Here is a 16,043-nt window from a genome sequence, read left to right as displayed (position 1 = left end):
TAGGAAATGGCTGGTTTAATTAGGATTTTATTTTCAGGTTTGATTTAATATTTTATTATTTCAAACCCAAAAATAAAACTAGTTACTACTTTAATTTATTAGGGTCCATTGAGATACTTGCAACAAGTGCTCTATAAATTGTAAGTTTCTCTATGAAATGAAAAAAAGTTGAATATTATAGAATTTTACACATATGTGTATTGAGAGCTTTGTCTCTTGTGGTTCTGGATTAAACCATCCTTGATCTTATCAAGAAATCATATTTCTTGTGGCGATCCTCGCATCCATAGACTTATCACTTTCTTGGATTAGAAAGTGTGGCGTCCCTGTCTATCCATTCCATTTCTTCATTTTTAGTCTTTTCACCATTTCCATCAACATTATTCTTAATTTCCTTCCGACGGCTTCGTGGCACTCATCACGTTGGAATGTAGCATGATTTGGTTAATGTTGTTGAGTAGTAATTCGAAATTTCTTTGCTTCTATTAAGAATGGTTTGTTTCATTTCTTTTGTCCTTGAATTCTTTGTTTGTATCTGCACGTGGTGAGAAGGTGACAAATTGTACTATTCAGAGTCTGATAGCGACCTTCCTTCAGAAGACAACAAAATCAATCGGAGTCTTATGATGTTGACGTGACTTCAGAGGCTTCACTTTTTCAGACGCTTTTGACCTTCTGATGTTTGAGGTCTTTAGAGGCTTGTTCCAAGTCTTCAGTGTAACAGCCCGATTTTTAGCTAGATTTATTTTAATTACTTTTATTATGTGTTTGTGTGTGATTATTTGTGCTTGTGTGTATTTAATTGTCATCGGGTGCATTTACGTGGATTACCGTATTAGAAGGGTATTTTAGTCATTTGACGGGTAAGGGTAAAATGGTAATTTTGGTGAGAATTATTTTAATATTTAGTGAGAACCCTTATTTTACTAAGTTACTAGTGTAGTGATTAGTTTTTACCGTTGGTGACCGTTGATTACATTTTACCGTTATTAATTAAAATATCGTTTGGAGTGTAGTAATATTTTTGGTTTGAATAGAAATGGGTTAAGCCCACTAGACACTAAGTTAAGCCCATTAGTAGAGATAACACTAGGGTTGTGTTAGAAGAACCAATTCATTCATTTCACAAACATTTCTAAAGAGAGGTAGAGAGAGAAAGAGGTGAAGAGAAGAGCAAAAGGGTTTTGGAGAGAAGAACTTGAAGAATCCAATTGGGTAAGCTTAGGAGCTAAATTGAAGCAAGAGTTTGGTTAATCTTCTTCTAAGGTAAGGGGGTTAGTTATTATCATAATCAATTTCAAATTTTACATCTTTTCATGTTGTATGAAAATGGGTTGATGAACAATTATTGCTAAATTCGTGCTCTTGCTGTGATGCTATTTTCTTGTGCATGAATCGATGGTTATGGTATGTTTGTGGGTGAAATTACATGTTTCAAAGTATGTATAAATGTTAAGTTATGAAATTATACTTCATTGATGAAATTTGATATGTTTTGATTGAAATGAGATGTAATTCATATTCCATTGATGTTGTTATTGTTAACTGATGCAGTTGTGAGTGAATCATGACTTGGGTATACTTAATTATGGATTGATGATGAGAAATGAGAAGTTGTTGTTTTGAGAAAATGGGTCAATGATGATTTTGTTTAAAATGATGTTTGATTCAAGTTTGTATATGGAATTGAGTGTCTTTTCATGTCTAGAAACGTTTAAACACACTTTGGGATCGAATTTAGGTTTTGGGAAGTCAAAAATTGAGATTTTGGGGTGAAAATGGAATTTTTACGAAAACAGAACTTTTTCTTACTGTCCTAACTCGCCATGGCGGGTTGGAGGCGAGCTGGGGGCGAGTGGACACTGTGTCAGCTCGCCATGGCGAGTGATTCACTAGCGAGGCGAGCTGCACAGTGACAGCATCCCCTGTTTCGCGTTCTTGCATCTTTTTCACCTATTTCTGTTTTGAATTGGACTTTGGTGTAAACATGAAAGTTGTAGATAATTTTATTAGCTTTCTAATGGCTTTGGTTTGACGTCCAAATGATTTTTAGAACTTGAGATATGATTAAATTACTACACATGGGTCATGTGGATTTTTGTGAAAACTTATCATAACTTTTTCTATGAGCCGTGAAACTTTTCCAAACTTGATTTTGGGCTTAATGAAGTATTTAGAGTGAATAATTGAGTATGTAAATATGTAATTGGGATGTGATGATTATCATGAGATGTATTTTGCTATCTTACTTGGAATATGAGAATGCTTGAATTGGTGAACTATACGTGATAGTTGATGTTGAATAACATTGTTGATTATTGATAATCATGTTGATGTGATGATGATGAATGCTATGATTTAATTGTGTATGGGCATGTTTCCTTGGTAATGCAATGTTGTGGAGATAATCAATATAATTGGGTGTCGTCCTATATATGGAGTTGAAATTGTGAATTGTTGTCGCATTATCGAGTCCTTATACATGTCCATGCATCATAGTCGAAGTTGCTGTAAAAGGGTTGAACTCTTTTACTTCGAGATTATTGTAAGGCAGGTGTGAGCCCTTACATTCGATGTGCAAGTGGCATCGAAAGGTGACGACCTTGTTGAGATTTGGTACCGCATGCATTTATGTGTCCATAAGTGCATATCATAGCATGAGTCTTATGTGAATTATGTGATTGGTGATGAATCGAGATGAATGAATGTTGATAATGATTGTATATGATTGATGTTGTGAATGAATATTTATGATAATGTAATGCTTACCCCTAGTGGTTTTAACCGGCTACTTGCCTGTATGGGTGAGTAGACGTTGTGCAGGAGTAGTGCTCGGTGAGTCTTTGCGTGGGATATCGGGAGCTTTCTCTGATATCGGGTCGTGTCGGCTCTGATCTAGGCTTGTCGTGTCGGTCTAGATTAGGTTGTTTGTATTTTCCGTTGGATTATGATTTTGTTGATGATTACCCGTATGTTTGGGTTTTGAGATTTATCTTTGAGACATGATTTATTTGCTCATGGCATGTATGTATTTGATCACTCTGATTTGTATTCCGCTGTAACTGTTGAGATTTACATACATGTCTATCGGTTTTGAATTTTGAATGAGACGTAATCTCTATTTCTTGAATAAATGTATTATTCGCATGTTTAATTGCTTAAATAGAAATAGGAGCGTTACAAGTTGGTATCAGAGCCATGGTCAGTCGTGTTTGGATTAATCTTTGTTGTTTTTCCCTGTTGTGTGCGAATGGTAGCTTAGTACCTTCGACATTTGTTTTGTTGTGTTGTTTCTTATCGGTTAGATGGTTGTGTAGTGCTGAGATGGCAGGAGGTCGTGATGATGCGGCGATTGCACAAGCTTTGGCAGTTATGGCTCAGGTGTTGGCTCAATCGAATGAGCAAGCGGCGATTGGTCGTCGGAATGAGGGAGAAGCTGAGGAGCGGAGGCTTGATCGTTTCTTGCGAAATAATCCACCTACGTTCAAGGGAAGGTTCGACCCGGATGGAGCTCAGACATGGTTGCAAGGCATGGAGAGGATCTTTCGTGCTATGGTGACTAGTGATGATCAGAAGGTGAGGTTGGCTACTCACATGCTTGCTGAGGAGGCTGAGTATTGGTGGACCAATGCTAAGGGGAGACTTGAGATTGATGGAGAGGTTGTGACTTGGACAAGGTTCAAGACTGAGTTTTTGAGTAAGTACTTTCCAGAGGATTTGAGGACTAGGAAGGAAGTGGAGTTCCTGAATTTGAAGCAAGGGAGTATGTCCGTGGCCGAGTATGCGGCGAAGTTTGAGGAGCTTGCAAGGTTTTGTCCCTACATCAATGCTGAGGATGCTATGGTTTCGAAGTGTGTGAAGTTTGAGAGTGGGCTTAGGCCGGATATCTATCAGTACATGTGTGTTCAGGAGATCCGAGACTTTGATACTTTGGTGCATAAGTGTCGTATGTTTGATGATGCTGGGAAGGTTAAGTCTAATTACTACAAGGCTCAGAATGAGAAGAAAGGAAGGGGCTATGGAGTTGGGAAACCTTACAGCAAGGATAAAGGAAAGAAGAGAGAATCTGGTGGAGGCTCTAAGCCAAGTTTGGCGGATGTCAAGTGCTTTAAGTGTGGAGCTATGGGTCATTATGCTAGTGATTGCAAGAACGATTTTACTTGTCACAAGTGTGGGAAAGCGGGTCACAAGGCGGCCGATTGCAGAGGTGTTGCAAGAGAGATTACTTGTTACAATTGTGGAGAGAAGGGTCATATTAGTACCAAGTGTACCAACCCAAAGAAGGCGGCGGGAAAGGTGTTTGCTTTGAACGCCGAGGAGGTGGAGCAGCCGGATAATCTTATCCGAGGTATGTGTTTTATCAATAGTACTCCTTTGATTGCAATTATTGATACTGGTGCTACTCATTCTTTTATCTCGGCTAGTTGTGTTGAACGTTTGGATTTGGTTGTAACTCCTTTGTTGCGTGGAATGGTTATTGACACCCCGGCTAGCGGTTCGGTGACTACTTCTTTTATGTGTGCTAAGTGTCCTGTTAATTTTGGTGATGTTGATTTTGAGTTGGATCTTGTTTGTCTTCCGTTGAAGCATATGGATGTGATTTTTGGTATGGATTGGTTGTTAGCTTTTGGGGTTAGCATTAATTGTTTGACTAGGAGTGTGACTTTTTCTAAACCAGTAGAAGAGTTAGATAGGAAGTTTTTGACCGCGGGGCAAGTGAAGAAGTCTTTAGAAGGTGAGGCTTGTGTGTTTATGATGTTTGCATCCTTGAAGGTTAGTGGTGAGAAAGGAGTTAGTGAATTGCCGGTAGTGCAAGAGTTTCCTGAAGTTTTTCCAGAGGATATTACCGAGTTACCGCCAGAGAGGGAAGTTGAGTTTGCAATTGATTTGGTACCATGCACGAGTCCTATTTCGATTGCGCCGTATCGGATGTCTGCATCAGAGTTGGGTGAATTGAAGAATCAGTTAGAAGAGTTGCTTGAGAAGCAGTTTATTAGACCGAGTGTTTCGCCGTGGGGTGCTCCAGTGTTGTTGGTTCAGAAGAAGGATGGAAGCATGAGGTTGTGTGTGGATTATCGGCAGTTGAACAAGGTGACGATTAAGAATCGGTATCCACTTCCAAGAATTGATGATTTGATGGATCAGCTAGTTGGTGCAGAGGTGTTTAGTAAGATTGATTTGAGATCAGGATATCATCAGATTAGAGTAAAGGCGGAAGATATATCCAAAACTGCGTTCCGAACGAGGTATGGACACTATGAGTATTCTGTGATGCCATTTGGAGTATCCAATGCGCTAGGTGTCTTCATGGAGTATATGAATAGAATATTTCATCCTTATCTGGACCGTTTTGTGGTGGTGTTTATAGTTGATATTTTGGTGTATTCAAAGTCCGAGGAAGAGCATGCTGAGCATTTGAGGATTGTGTTGCAAGTCTTGAAAGAGAACCAGTTGTGCGCCAAGTTGTCTAAGTGTGAGTTTTGGTTGAAGGAAGTGAGTTTCCTTGGTCATGTGATTTCTAAGGGTGGTATTTATGTGGATCCTTCCAAGGTTGATGCAGTGTTGCAGTGGGAGTCTCCTAAGTCTGTTTTTGAGATTAGAAGCTTTCTTGGTTTGGCCGGTTACTATCGGAGGTTCATTGAGGGATTCTCTAAGTTGGCGTTGCCATTGACGCAGTTGACTCGGAAGGGACAAGCTTATGTTTGGGATGCCAAGTGTGAGAAGAGTTTCCAAGAGTTGAAGAAGAGGTTGACTTCAGCTCCGGTGTTGATTTTGCCGAATCCGAAGGAATCGTTTGTTGTGTATTGTAATGCTTCTAAGATGGGTCTTGGTGGTGTGCTTATGCAGAATCGTCAGGTTGTAGCTTATGCTTCGAGGCAATTGAAAGTGCATGAGAAGAATTATCCGACTCATGATTTGGAATTAGCGGCAGTTGTGTATACATTGAAGATTTGGAGGCACTATCTGTTTGGTTCTAAGTTTGAGGTGTTCAGTGACCACAAGAGTTTGAAGTATTTGTTTGATCAGAAAGAGTTGAATATGAGGCAGAGAAGATGGTTGGAATATCTTAAGGATTTTGATTTTCAGTTGAGTTATCATCCCGGAAAGGCTAATGTTGTTGCGGATGCTTTGAGTAGAAAGACTTTGCATATGTCTGCTTTGATGGTTAAAGAGTTGGAATTGATTGAGCAGTTTCGAGATTTGAGTTTGGTTAGTGAGTTGACACCTGATGGTGTGAGGTTGGGTATGTTGAAGTTGACAAGCAATATTTTGGAAGAGATCAAGAAGGGTCAGAAGGAAGATTTGAAACTCGTGGATCGAGTGACGTTGGTTAATCAAGGTAAAGGTGGAGACTTTAGATTGGATGAGAATGGTGTTTTGATGTTTCGTGATCGAGTTTGTGTGCCGGATGTGTTTGAGCTTAAGAGGCAAATTTTGGACGAAGGTCATAGAAGTAGTTTGTATTCATCCAGGAGCAACTAAGATGTATCAAGATTTGAAAGGGTTGTTTTGGTGGCCTGGAATGAAGAAGGATATCGCTGAGTTTGTTTATGCTTGTTTGGTTTGTCATAAATCGAAGATTGAACATCAGAGACCGTCGGGTTTGATGCAACCGTTGTTTGTGCCAGAGTGGAAGTGGGATAGCATTTCTATGGATTTTGTTGGAGCATTGCCTAAGACTAGTAAGGGTTTTGATTTGATTTGGGTGATTGTGGATCGGTTGACGAAGTCAGCGCATTTTGTTCCTATCAAGACTGGTATGTCGGTAGCGAAGTTGGCTGAGATCTACATTGAGCAGATTGTTAGATTGCATGGTATTCCTTCTAGTATTGTGTCGGATCGGGATCCGAGGTTTACTTCTAAGTTTTGGGAAAGTTTGCAAGCTGCTTTGGGAACTAAGTTGAGATTGAGTTCTGCTTACCATCCTCAGACCGATGGGCAGACGGAGAGGACTATTCAGAGTTTGGAGGATTTGTTGAGAGCTTGTGTTTTGGAGCAAGGTGTCAGTTGGGACGAATGTTTACCGTTGATTGAGTTTACTTACAACAACAGTTTTCATGCTAGTATCGGAATGGCACCGTTTGAGGCTTTGTATGGTCGGAGGTGTAGGACACCGTTGTGTTGGTTTGAGTCCGGAGAGAATGCTTTGTTAGGACCAGAAGTTGTGCAAGAAACTACGGAAAAGGTTAAGATGATTCAGGAGAAGATGAAGGCGTCTCAGAGTAGACAGAAGAGTTATCATGATAAGAGGAGGAAGGATATTGAGTTTCAGGTTGGAGATCATGTGTTCTTGAGGGTGAATCCGGTGACCGGTGTCGGTCGTGCTTTGAAGTGTAGGAAGTTGACTCCTCGTTTTGTTGGACCGTTTGATGTCATTGAGAAGGTTGGGGTTGTAGCGTATCGGATTGCGTTACCACCGTCTTTGTCGAATCTTCATAATGTGTTTCATGTGTCTCAGTTGAGGAAGTATGTGCATGATGCTTCTCATGTGATTCAAGTGGATGAGTTGGAAGTCAGAGATAATTTGACCGTTGAGACTTGGCCGGTTAGGATTGAGGATCGCGAGTTGAAGCGTTTGCGTGGCAAAGAGATTGTTTTGGTCAAAGTGATTTGGGTTGGACCAACTGGTGAGAGTGCCACTTGGGAGCCGGAGAGTAGGATGAGGGTTTCGTATCCGGAGTTGTTTCCTTCAGGTAAATTTTCGAGGGCGAAAATTCTTTTAGGGGGGGAGAATTGTAACAGCCCGATTTTTAGCTAGATTTATTTTAATTACTTTTATTATGTGTTTGTGTGTGATTATTTGTGCTTGTGTGTATTTAATTGTCATCGGGTGCATTTACGTGGATTACCGTATTAGAAGGGTATTTTAGTCATTTGACGGTAAGGGTAAAATGGTAATTTTGGTGAGAATTATTTTAATATTTAGTGAGAACCCTTATTTTACTAAGTTACTAGTGTAGTGATTAGTTTTTACCGTTGGTGACCGTTGATTACATTTTACCGTTATTAATTAAAATATCGTTTGGAGTGTAGTAATATTTTTGGTTTGAATAGAAATGGGTTAAGCCCACTAGAAACTAAGTTAAGCCCATTGGTAGAGATAACACTAGGGTTGTGTTAGGAGAACCAATTCATTCATTTAACAAACATTTCTAGAGAGAGGTAGAGAGAGAAAGAGGTGAAGAGAAGAGCAAAAGGGTTTTGGAGAGAAGAACTTGAAGAATCCAATTGGGTAAGCTTAGGAGCTAAATTGAAGCAAGAGTTTGGTTAATCTTCTTCTAAGGTAAGGGGGTTAGTTATTATCATAATCAATTTCAAATTTTACATCTTTTCATGTTGTATTAAAATGGGTTGATGAACAATTATTGCTAAATTCGTGCTCTTGCTGTGATGCTATTTTCTTGTGCATGAATCGATGGTTATGGTATGTTTGTGGGTGAAATTACATGTTTCAAAGTATGTATAAATGTTAAGTTATGAAATTATACTTCATTGATGAAATTTGATATGTTTTGATTGAAATGAGATGTAATTCATATTCCATTGATGTTGTTATTGTTAACTGATGCTGTTGTGAGTGAATCATGACTTGGGTATACTTAATTATGGATTGATGATGAGAAATGAGATGTTGTTGTTGTTTTGAGAAAATGGGTCAATGATGATTTTGTTTAAAATGATGTTTGATTCAAGTTTGTATATGGAATTGAGTGTCTTTTCATGTCTAGAAACGTTTAAACACACTTTGGGATCGAATTTAGGTATTGGGAAGTCAAAAATTGAGATTTTGGGGTGAAAATGGAATTTTTACGAAAACAGAACTTTTTCTTACTGTCCTAACTCGCCATGGCGAGTTGGAGGCGAGCTGGGGGCGAGTGGACACTGTGTCAGCTCGCCATGGCGAGTGATTCACTAGCGAGGCGAGCTGCACAGTGACGGCATCCTCTGTTTCGTGTTCTTGCATCTTTTTCACCTATTTCTGTTTTGAATTGGACTTTGGTGTAAACAAGAAAGTTGTAGATAATTTTATTAGCTTTCTAATGGCTTTGGTTTGACGTCCAAATGATTTTTAGAACTTGAGATATGATTAAATTACTACACATGGGTCATGTGGATTTTTGTGAAAACTTATCATAACTTTTTCTGTGAGCCGTGAAACTTTTCCAAACTTGATTTTGGGTTGAATGAAGTATTTAGAGTGAATAATTGAGTATGTAAATATGTAATTGGGATGTGATGATTATCATGAGATGTATTTTGCTATCTTACTTGGAATATGAGAATGCTTGAATTGGTGAACTATATGTGATAGTTGATGTTGAATAACATTGTTGATTATTGATAATCATGTTGATGTGATGATGATGAATGCTATGATTTAATTGTGTATGGGGATGTTTCCTTGGTAATGCAATGTTGTGGAGATAATCAATATAATTAGGTGTCGTCCTATATATTGAGTTGAGATTGTGAATTGTTGTCGCATTATCGAGTCCTTATACATGTCCATGCATCATAGTCGAAGTTGCTGTAAAAGGGTTGAACTCTTTTACTTCGAGATTATTGTAAGGCAGGTGTGAGCCCTTACATTCGATGTGAAAGTGGCATCGAAAGGTGACGACCTTGTTGAGATTTGGTACCGCATGCATTTATGTGTCCATAAGTGCATATCATAGCATGAGTCTTATGTGAATTATGTGATTGGTGATGAATCGAGATGAATGAATGTTGATAATGATTGTATATGATTGATGTTGTGAATGAATATTTATGATAATGTAATGCTTACCCCCAGTGGTTTTAACCGCCTACTTGCCTGTATGGGTGAGTAGACGTTGTGCATGAGTAGTGCTCGGTGAGTCTTTGCGTGGGATATCGGGAGCTTTCTCCGATATCGGGTCGTGTCGGCTCTGATCTAGGCTTGTCGTGTCGGTCTAGATTAGGTTGTTTGTATTTTCCGTTGGATTATTATTTTGTTGATGATTACCTGTATGTTTGGGTTTTGAGATTTATCTTTGAGACATGATTTATTTGCTCATGGCATGTATGTATTTGATCACTCTGATTTGTATTCCGCTGTAACTGTTGAGATTTACATACATGTCTATCGGTTTTGAATTTTGAATGAGACGTAATCTCTCTTTCTTGAATAAATGTATTATTCGCATGTTTAATTGCTTAAATAGAAATAGGAGCGTTACATTCAGCTTCTCATTTGCTTCAAATGCTCTTATACATGTTCATGATCTTTATCTTTCAAAACCAAAATTTGTTTTAACATTTTAAATTTAATTCTATAGTCATGAACATTGAACACATATTAGCATATTCAATTGTTGTTTTTATACTTTGTTACATTTTGGTTCAACAACATTTTCCAAACCATATTTTGTTTTGAAATAACTTGCAGCCAAAGTTTTTATTCAAAAGAGTTCTTTTCAAAAAACATAAGACATATGACTTAGAGTGAAAGAGTGATTTACAAAAACTATACTAATTCAAAAGACATCAATCAAAATTATCTAAAACAACTTATCAGCCTAGGGAGTAACTACAAAAGGTAGGAGTCATCATCCCCAAGTGAAGATTAAGGCATTGACCCATATAAACCAATACCAAACAAAACCATAGAGGTGCTCCAAATCAAATCATGTTTCAATCTCAGCTAGAATGATCTAGCCATACATATCCCATCCCTTCTAAGTTTGACTCATTTAACCTCCAAGTACAGACTGTGAATTTATTGCTAGTTACGCTAGCTTTATGGCAATTGGTACAAATTTATGTAGGAGATTCATCAGAAGGCAGCAAAATTACTTTCACAATCCAGGATGCAAACTTGGTTTCAATGCACAATGCAGTGGATGCAAGTTTCCTTTGTAACGGGGCATGATGGGTTACAATTGTGTACTCAAATGTGTTTGGTAGCTTGTGAAGGCGTGCACAAGATGGAGTCGCCCAGAATTGCAAGTGCTAGAAGGCGAGGTCATTGCGATGAAGAACACTATGTATTGGATACAAGATATGGTGTTGATTAGTGTGACTTTTGTTGATTATCTATGTTGACAGTGATGGGGTTATGGGGTTGATTAGTGTAACTTTTTTTTTTTTTTTTTGGATAACAAGAGGGCCTAAGCCCGACAAAGAAAGAAAATACCGCTTAACAATACGCGGAGTACAAACACCAGTTAAATCAGCTAAAAACAACATAGTAATTTGATTAGTGTAACTTTTGTTAGAGAAATACTTTTCCCACCCTATACTTTTTCTCGCGCGCCCTATTTTTTTTCCAAAATTACCCCCGGAGCATTTCGGATTATATAATCCGGAATGATGTTTTCTTTTGTTAAAAGGTGAAAAAATGAGTAAAGGATTTTTCCGGATTTTGTAATATGTTTGTAAACATGTTTGTAACATTGATAGTCATTTTAGGGACAATATTAATCTTCCTAACTCTCATCCTTTTGTTTTAGGTCATTGTTACTTGTTCTTAGTCAAAAATCGGGTTTTCAGACTACTTGATCGGATTGCTCCGAAACTTCCCCAGAAAATCAGAAAAAAATTCAAGGACCATGACTCCCATAAAAGGGACTTCTTACGGGACTTCGCCCCTCAAAATCCAAAGTTTCATCGTTTAGACATATTTTTAAATTTTTAAATTTTTCATATTCTCAGAAAAAATTTGCATTAGTTTTATTTGATTTTTAGAATTTTTTGGTGCTATTTTTATGATTTTATTCGACAGGTTTTTAACATTTTTTACTTAGTTTTTTTGTTGTTTTTAAAAGCAAAACTCAACCGCTGGAATGTGAGAGAGTCTGATGGTTGATTATACACCAGAATTGTCCGGATTATAAAATCCGAAATAGTAAACATGAATCCGGATTTTAAAATCCGGAATGCACAAGAGCATTTTTGAAAATTTTACAGGGCGCAGTAGAAGGCCATAGGGTGGGAAATGTGACACCCTAAATCCCAAAAATAATTATTACTATTATTTAATTAAAAATAGAGTTTGATTCGCAGCGGAAAGTGTTAGATAAAAACTTTTCTAATAATATAGGAATTCTTCCACAAAATTTAGTATATCACATTGACTCATAACAAACATAATTCAGACTTCACTTCATTAAAAATCATAATAACATTGACATCGAATCTTTTGCTTTTAAAAAATACTTTCTTTTACATCATAGTCAATGTTTTTTTTGTACAAAACGAAATAAGTAAGCATATCCCTTTTCCACAAAATAACAGACGACACAAGACAATCTTCACGAAAGGCATGTACTTGACTCCAAGACTCATAACCTATATAACTACGGTTTCGCAACCGCAGGCCCAAGCCAGCAAACACAAACAACGAAGGGGTGAGTTCCGAGAACATGTAATAGTATAAAAAAAAAAATGAGAAGAACACGTAAGCAATTAAGTCAAAGTCATATCACATCACAAACATAATATCCAGAACCTTGAAGAATATACTATATCATCTCAATCCATATTAGTAGAAAATATCATTACAGCTTAAGAACCAAAAACCTTCACAAAACACAATGTCACAATTCAATTTCAAACAAGTCACAAAAGATATAGTCACCGATAACCATCTTCATAAGAACAACAACAAATAATCATCTTCATCGTCTCACACAATTACACTTATTCACCAAACACAAATCATCGTCAAATTTTATGCATATGGACTCAGTCCTAAGACCTATATGAATGTGGTACCACACCTATCGTCATAATTTGCCAGAGGTATGTTACTGGACTTTCATCGTCATAATTTGCCAGAGATATATTACTGGACTTTCATCGTCATTTCGTCATCATGATTCCTAGACACAACTCTATATGCATGCATGAGACAAACTTTTCAAGTATTAAAAGATCATAACATCATCAACAAATCAGAATCATAAATGTAGACTCCTCCTATTAGGCACAACATCAAGACGAAACACATCATCGTCATCATAAGTAAACATCGTCATTCTCATCATCAATGTAAATTAGACATCATCATTTAAATCATCATCATAATTATTCTTTATCATTCTCATCGCCAATATAAATTAGACATGGTCATTATCATCATCAATATAAAATAGACATGCATTTTATCATCATCAATATAATTAGTAACATCACTCTCATCATCATTATAAAATGAACGTCAACAATATGTCCGAAAGAGGTCAAACCAAAGCTAAAAGAAAGTTAATACCCATATCTACAACTTTGATGAAGGAACCTAAATCCAAATTCGGTGCAGAGAGGAGTGAAAAGGTTGGTTTTCCTAAACCTACACAGAATGTACGACCGTGCTGACCTCTATGTAGTATTTTGATCATAACTCAAGTTTTTGACGTTCTATTGGAGTCACTCCAAAGCCACATGAAAACTGACTTCCATATCTACAACTTTTATATTTATATAGAAACCTAGTTCAAAACATAAAATAGTCAAAAATTGGTTTTCCTAAGCCTCATAAAAGAGCACGACCCTGCTGACCCATGTGTAGTATTTTGATCATATCTTGAGTTGTAGATTTTGGAATGAGATCAGACCAACGCCCAATTAAAGCTAAAACGCATATCTACAACTTTCATGAAGACACCAAATCCTAATTCTGAACAGAAAAGTCCTAGTGTTTATTTTTGTTTTCGGTTACAACTTTCGTAACTTCGTTTTTGACCCTAAACTCGCCAAACTCGACCTTAATCTTCACTCTCTGTGATTAACCTATCATTCAAACACCAACCAATTTTTAACCTACCGGATTATTCTCTTTTTAAGACTAAAAACTCAAACAAAACAAACTAAACTAGTTTTCCTCAATTCTCATCTTTCAACTTCATCTTTTCAATTTGTTCATCATCAATCTCTCATCAAAATTCACATCATAACAGTAACAACATTTTAAAATTTAAGACAACCTTCCCATCATAGATTAAGATACCATAAAGTGAAAAGATTCACCCCCTTACATCTAATCTATCCACTCGTTGGCCTAAGATACTCCTTAAGAGCGTCATCTACAACGTAAGCTGGAACAATCACTACTTGTCATCTAAAGAATGACATCAATGCTTATTCATCTCAAATCGACATCTCATTCATCAACACTTATCATATTTTCGATCACACATAATCATATTCCAATAGTCATCATATACATGTGGCATACCAAAAATTACATTCAAATTCATAACATCACATCTGTATCAATCATTAAATAAGTCATCAATCTAAATAATGGCAACAAATCAAGCCTAAGCACACACAAATCTATCATGACTTCAAATACCACATATTCACATAATTAAATCAAGCAACACCTTAATAATGTTTCTAATTCTTATTTTAACCTCCCACGTCTAAATTTGCACATTAATTAATTATTCCCTCAAAGGGCTACAACCGTCGCGGTGAGCCCCGTAAGAACTTTGGGAAATACGGATTTCCCCTTCATCTCAGTTAATTTACACTCATGATCTCGAACTCTTCTCTCTCACCCCATACCTGAATTGAAGCTTTTAAAAATATGACGAACTCCACAAAACCAACAACTCGAACAGTTTGACATGTACACATCACACCTCTCCTTTCTGTCAAGCAGTGCAACGACACAATAGAGCGCCAACAAGTTTGATGCCATTTTCACCGAAGCATTGGGCTTTCTGAAGATTACACTTAGAGGGATCGAAGAATCAAGAATGGTATTTGCTTCTTGAAACTACAACTAGGTGACTGAAATCTTGAAAATACAAAAACTATTTTGTTAATGAAGTGCCATCTTGAAATTGCCGTGACAAAGACATGGTGGTTAGTCTACAAATATGCAGCCGTAGACTCATGTTAACTAGAATCCAAATTAGACAAAACTATTGAATGCTAATTCTATGTTTAACGGAGGGGTCTCTTGGTTGATGTATGTGTGGGTTCGATGAACAATTTATTTGACCATGACAAGACAAATATATGATTACAATTCTAAGAGTTCCATCAAAGATATGAAGGAGGGTGGAAACAAATACTGTTGACGGCGCATGAAAGGAACGAGAGAAAACTAGAATTAGGTCTACTATCCTTTCAAAACAAATATAATAGGCTATACTAGGTTAATAGAAAATATATAAGGTATCACGCATCATCACTGCAATCTATATACAATAATTAAAATAAACTATCTATTTATATAGTAAATGATATTTGCAAAATATAAAGTAAGCTCAATTATCAAAATATAATTAACAAAGTGATTCAATATTTTAAATAGTTCTACTATCATTAAATTTTAGTAAACTACTATGCAAACACTAAAATCAATCAACTAGAAAATTATCATTTCATATTATAATGATAATTAATAACAATATTATTCATTTTTCAAGAATAAGAAATTTGGGGTGTTACAGGAAAAGTAGCAGTCCTTTTGTTATTTATATATGTTGACAATGATGGTGTGTCTAAATTCAGCGCCATTGTTGCAAATATTAGGTGTATTTTAACTTTAAATTATATTTTTGAGGTCATGTTTGTTAAGAGACAAACGAATATGACTATTCATTCTCTAGATAGAGTGGCCACTTTTAGGCATGAAGATTTTAATTGTGCTCCTTTTTGTATTCATTTGTATTTGCTTAGTGAAACAAGTTAAGTTTGTTTGATTAAAAATAGGATTAATAGTGTTTCAACCCTTTATAATGTCATTTCCGGTTTTTCCCCTATAAATTTTTTTTAGTTTCCGTCCTTGTAATTTGAATATCTTTTGATTTTGGACCTTCATGACAAATTTCGCCCCCTATAAAATCTTCAAATTTCGGTTTACCCCCTATAATTTGAGCAAATTTCAATTTACCCCCTTGCTAATTTCGATTTACCCCCTACCATATCATCTATTTTGTACAGTCACAATTCATGAAGGTCCAAAATCAAAAATCTTCAAATTATAAGGATGGAAACTAAACAAAAAATTTTACAGGAGAAAACCGGAAATGACCAATATTACAGGGTGGTAAAGCACTGTTAAC

General features: G+C 36.7%; 1 long non-coding RNA gene across 1 annotated transcript; it reads right to left on the bottom strand.

Moving 5' to 3' along the window:
- Positions 1–12,094: 12,094 nt before the first annotated feature.
- Positions 12,095–15,193, bottom strand: LOC25479553 (uncharacterized). Its single transcript, XR_003008658.2, has 2 exons — positions 14,533–15,193; positions 12,095–12,320 (listed from the first exon to the last, which is right to left on the bottom strand). It is a non-coding gene; the product is annotated as an uncharacterized lncRNA (long non-coding RNA).
- Positions 15,194–16,043: the final 850 nt, after the last annotated feature.

The sequence above is a fragment of the Medicago truncatula genome, unplaced genomic scaffold (assembly GCF_003473485.1).
Source record: "Medicago truncatula cultivar Jemalong A17 unplaced genomic scaffold, MtrunA17r5.0-ANR MtrunA17Chr0c01, whole genome shotgun sequence".
In the NCBI taxonomy this organism is placed as follows: Eukaryota; Viridiplantae; Streptophyta; class Magnoliopsida; order Fabales; family Fabaceae; genus Medicago; species Medicago truncatula.
This window is presented reverse-complemented; position numbering and strand designations above follow the sequence as displayed.